Genomic DNA, 5983 nt, shown 5'->3' on the forward strand with positions numbered 1-5983 from the left:
TAAGTGTTCTATGTCCCATACTTAGTGATCTTTACAAGTTTAAGGCCAAATATGAGCATTAGAGTGGGTGTATGGCCATAAAGGTGAGTGTGCAGCCAGGGTGTACGACCAAACTGTGTGTGCAGCCGTATAGTGGGTGTGTGCGGCCGTACAATCCTCGTTTGAGCCTGAAATGTCAATTTTTGAGGTGTTTCAAGTTCCAAACCAAGTCTTAATTCGAATGTAGGGGCCAAAACTCTCACTTTGGAGGGTATTTGAGCGTGTGCGGCCACCTTATGAAGGTGTGTGGCCGCATTCCTTCAAAGGATGAAGAACACGAAGAACATGCTGTCACACCCCATAACCAAGAACGACGGAATACATTCTAGGGTGGAGGACATCATATACAGTATCATAATAATGCATTAATATAGTAATTCTAATACAAGAGTGTTCTGTACAGTTTGATAGACAGCAAAAGTATAAACAAAAATGAAAGATGGGTCTTGTATGTGCCCCATCTTCTCAAAAGTTGCATCAGTACCTGTCTATTGTTGACATGAGAATACAAGTTATTTGAAAACGAGTATCAGCATAAAGCTGGTGAGTTCATAAGTATTTAGTGTGATTGCTTGTATAAAAGTGTTTTAATTGTGTACTGTAAAAGTTGTTATCAAGTTTAAAAATAGTGTGAATCTCTAGAAAATCCTATATTTTCCAGTAAAAGTAGACTTCTACCAAGACTTGGTTACTTGTAGGTTTGATCATTAGAGTGTGAAAAAGTTTTCGCAATTAGACTATCATTTATAGAAACATAGTTTTGGACTTGATTTATACAAAGTAAATGGGAAGATAATGTATTATTGCAGTAGTGTTACTGCCGGCTGAGTGGTAAATAAACTGCAAACTCTAGGTTTTGATAAGTATATAATACCTCTAGGGGAGTCTGTTTTACCTTTATTTCTTAGTTTGTTAATTTAGGGATCCGAATGTGAATTCATATGTAACCATGCGGATAGGCGATCGAATGTCCAATAACCCTTCAGGTCATACGTAGTGTGGTAACATTTTGTCATCCCTGGGCCTAGTCGGCTTGAACTGTAGCTAACAGTCGGGATATGAGAGTGTCTGCCCTTTATAGATCTATACACGTAGTGCCCGCTCTCCCTCCAGGAGACTATGGTTACACGGCGAAGGCGCAACGAAGTGTCGTATAGTGGAATAGTGTGTCACATTCTGTTTTTAGGATATTCTCTTGTATTAATGTATAATGTACTTCTCGGTATCATGTATTTAGTATTCTCTTGTATAGTTATATAGTATTCTTCTTATATAGTACTTAACATATAGAGACTCGTAATAGTACTAACTATGTTAAGTATCATAGTAACGGTGGTAAGGAGCGGTAGACCTTAACTATACCTATTATAATTAAACAGCATGTTTGTAATCTATCTTTGATACACAATCGTATTGAACTGAGTGAAGACATTCATATCCAACATAAATATATACAATATATAACTAAGAATTCAACGACAATCGGACACACCCGGCTCATCAAGTCCATGAACACTGCCGGTGCGTTGGATAGACCAAAGGGCATTACCACAAATTCGTAGTGACCATATCGAGTCTGAAATGTTGTTGTAGGACAGATAACAGTATACCCTAAGACCACAATCAAACAAGAATAGGAAATAAGGTGTGCTATCAGTCCTAAGTCCTTGAAGTCTTACTTATATAAATATATTGGGGTAGATACATTTTGGGAATATAAGAAGTTTAAAAGAGATTGGAAATAGTTTTTACTAACAATTTAACATGAAAATTGAGTTTGGAAAACGAGTATCAGCATAAAGCTGGTGATTTCATACGTATTTAGTGTCATTGCTTGTATAAAAGTGTTTTAATTGCCTACTGTAAAAGTTGTTATCAAGTTTAAAAATAGTGTGAATCTTTAGAAAATCCTATATTTTCTAGTAAAAGTAGTCTTCTGCCAAGACTTGGTTACTTGTAGGTTTGATCCTTAGAGTGTGTAAAAGTTTTCCCAATTAGACTATCATTTATAGAAATATAGTTTTGGACTTGATTTATACAAAGTAAATGGGAAGATAATGTATTATTGCAACAGTGTTACTGCCGGCTGAGTGGTAAATAAACTGCAGACTCTAGGTTGTGATAAGTATATAATACCTTTAGGGGAGTCTGTTTTACCTTTATTTCTTAGTTTGTTAATTTAGGGATCCGAATGTGAATTCATATGTAACCATGCAGATAGGCGATCGAATGTACAATAACCCTTCAGGTCATACGTAGTGTGGTAACATGTTGTCATCCTTGGGCCTAGTCAGCTTGAACTGTAGCTAACAGTCGGGATATGAGAGTGTCTGCCCTGTATAGTGTTGGAATAGTGTCTAAGGCTGCAACTATATTAGGCAAGTATTTGATCCGGTTGTGCATGGTCCTTTTGGGTTGCCTTCACCATAACAACTTGATAAGATGATTTAATAAGAGAGAGTAAATATTAATATATTATGAGAATAATATAATGAATAATATATATTGTTATTTGATTAATATAAGTCAAAGAATTAATTAGAATTAATTTGGTGACTTAAAGAGATTAATTAAATAAAGGGGTATAAACTGTCAATTGTTTGATAGTTAAGCTTTAGACTGTAAATCCATTGGGATATGCTTTGGACGAATTCTAAGAGTGTTAGGATAGCCAAAATCGTCCAAAGGCTTATCTATGGAATGGATTTGGATAGCCTTAAGAGAAGATTATCCAATTAGGGTTTAGGTTGTAACCCTTAAGGAGTCTACAAGTATATATAGACCCCATGGCATAGGGAATTTGACACTTGACCTAAAGTAAGGAACCTCTGGTCGAATTCCTTCCCTCTCCTCTCTCCTAAATCATTCTTCTTGCTTTGGTGTTTGTAAGCCATTAGAGGAGTGACATTTGTGACTCTAGAAGCTCCAAGACCTCAAGATCAACAAGGAACTCAAAGGTATGATTCTAGATCTATTTCAATGTTGTTATTTAACCTAATTAGTCATTACAAGACTTGGATTCAAAGCATGTTTATTAGAAAGCCTAGATCCGAGCATTAGGGTTTTGCATGCGCACATAGGAAAGTTCTTATGGCTAAAACCCATCATATAGATCTATACACGTAGTGCCCGCTCTCCCTCCAGGAGACTATGGTTACACGGCGAAGGCGCAACGAAGTGTCGTATAGTGGAATAGTGTGTCACATTCTGTTTTTATGATATTCTCTTGTATTAATGTATAATGTACTTCTCGGTATCATGTATTTAGTATTCTCTTGTATAGTTATATAGTATTCTTCTTATATAGTACTTAACATGTAGAGACTCGTAATAGTACTAACTATGTTAAGTATCATAGTAACGGTGGTAAGGAGCGGTAGACCTTAACTATACCTATTATAATTAAATAGCATGTTTGTAATCTATCTTTGATACACAATAGTATTGAACTGAGTGAAGACATTCATATCCAACACAAATATATACAATATATAACTAAGAATTCAACGACAATCGGACATACCCGACTCATCAAGTCCATGAACACTGCCGGTGTGTTGGATAGACCGAAGGGCTTTACCACAAATTCGTAGTGACCATATCGAGTCTGAAATGTTGTTGTAGGACAGATAACAGTATACCCTAAGACCACAATCAAACAAGAATAGGAAATAAGGTGTGCTATTAGTCCTAAGTCCTTCAAGTCTTACTTATATAAATATATTGGGGTAGATACATTTTGGGAACATAAGAAGTTTAAAAGAGTTTGGAAATAGTTTTTACTAACAATTCAACATGAAAAATGAGTTTGGTAAACGTTTAAAGCAGTTTTGATGACATAACGATTAAAAGTATAGAAATCCTTTTTGATTGCAAGTCACAAATCACATGCGATTGATACTATAAATTGTTGGACTCAACTTGTATTCCCCCCCCCCCCCATAAAAGCATTTAAAAACATTTGAAAGGTTAATTAAGGGGTATGAGCTCACCTGCAGCGAGTGGATCGGATGGAAGGGTCGATTAAGTGCTTGGTGTCAAGTGAAGACTTGGTCACACGTAATGACCCTAGTAACATATGAAGACATATTTTTACATATAATTAGTGATTAAAACACTAATTAAACACGTATAAAGATCCTAATGCGAGGAAAAACACTTTAGTCAGGTGCTAGGAGGCTATTGGGTTGCAATTAAGGAGTGTATAGCTTTATACGGAAGTGTATGGTCAAATGACCATGTTTGTTGGAGTTTGCGGCCCAGGGGAGTTTACTCCTGGCCATAAACTCTCAATTGGGTCACCAAATGGGTCTTAAAACTATTATAACTTAAGTGGTTAAGTGTTCTTAGGCCTAAACAAGAGATCGGGTGAGTTTAAAGTCCAAAAATAGTCTTGTGTGGAGTTTACGGCCTAGGGACCACTCCCCATGAGTTTACGGCCGTAAACTCATGGCATGAAATGCCAAATCGTTGATTCAAGTCCCTAACTCAATGAGGTATAATTCTATGTTAATGTCCAAGGCTAGGTGAGGTGATTAGGGCACATTTTTCACCATTTAAGGGAGTTTACGGCCTAAGAAGATCTTGGGCCGTAAACGCTCATTCAATCTTCCAAAACTTGATGTTTAAGGTCCATAACACTTCAAGGGTATGATCTAAGCTAGTCTCTTAGCACAACGATGGAGTTAGGGGCATTTTGGCACTCTTTTTAAGCGTTTACGGCCTAAGAAGATCTTGGTCCGTAAACACCTTGTTCATGCTATTTTTGGGTGATTTCAATGCTATATGGACATTAAATAAGCTTTAACACAATCTAGGGTAAGAGAACTTACAGTTTGGGGACGAAAACTTGAAGCTTCTTGGGAGAAATCGGGTCTTGAAGAGAGAGGGTGGAGAGAGAGTGTCTAGAGTGTGGAAAAAGTGTAAATGAGGTCCATTCAACCTTATATAGGGCGAGTTTACTACCCAAGATTTTACTGCTCGGAGTTTAGCGCCAGAGTTTACCGCTGTAAACTCCATGTTTACGGCCCTAAACTCCATCTGATGGAGTTTATGGCATTATTTTCGGTGTTAAGGCTTTAGTGGTTACTTTCTAAGACTTAACCCTTAGGTGTGAAAGGCTCGGAATACTAAAACGGACTTTAAATTGTGTTAAAAGATGGTGGAAATTAATTTGACATCCAAATGAAGTGATTAACTGTTGAAATTATATATATATATGAAATATTCGGGTTGTCACATCATCCCCCCGTTAGAGGGAATTTCGTCCCGAAATTAGAATTCAAACAACTAAGCTATTACACAATAACTAAGCAAAAAGATGAGGATATTTATGTTTCATTTGATCCTCACGCTCCCAAGTGAACTCCGGTCCTCACTTGGCGTTCCAACGAACATTTACAATTGGGATGCGGCTTTGCTTCGTTTGTTTGACTTCTCGATCCATAATTTCCACAGGTTCTTCCACAAAGTTGAGGCTCTCGTTGATTTCGATCTCGTCAAGTGGGATTACGAGAGTCTCGTCGGATAGGCACTTTTTCAAGTTCGATACGTGGAAGGTAGGATTCGAGCGAGAATTTCAAAAGGCCCTATGTATCTTGGATTCAGCTTTCCATGCTTTCCAAAGCGTATCGTGCCTTTCCAGGGTGAGACTTTCAAAAGGACTCGGTCTCCCACCTGTAACTCCAAGGGTTTTCTCCGTTTGTCTGCGTAGCTTTTCTTTTGATCTTTAGCGGCTTTCAATCGTTCACGAATTTGTACAATCTTCTCGGTCGTTTCTCGAATGATCTTCGGACCTGTGAGAGCGCTGTCAGAAACTCGCCCTTTAGCTAACTGAGTGTCACCCACCTCAGCCCAACACATAGGGGATCTGCACTTTCAACCGTAGAGGGCTTCGAATGGAGCTGCCTTGATGCTCGTGTGATAACTGTTATTGTAGGAAAAC

This window comes from Lactuca serriola, chromosome 4, assembly GCF_051521515.1.
Source record: "Lactuca serriola cultivar US96UC23 chromosome 4, Lser_US96UC23_V15, whole genome shotgun sequence".
NCBI classification, from domain to species: Eukaryota; Viridiplantae; Streptophyta; class Magnoliopsida; order Asterales; family Asteraceae; genus Lactuca; species Lactuca serriola.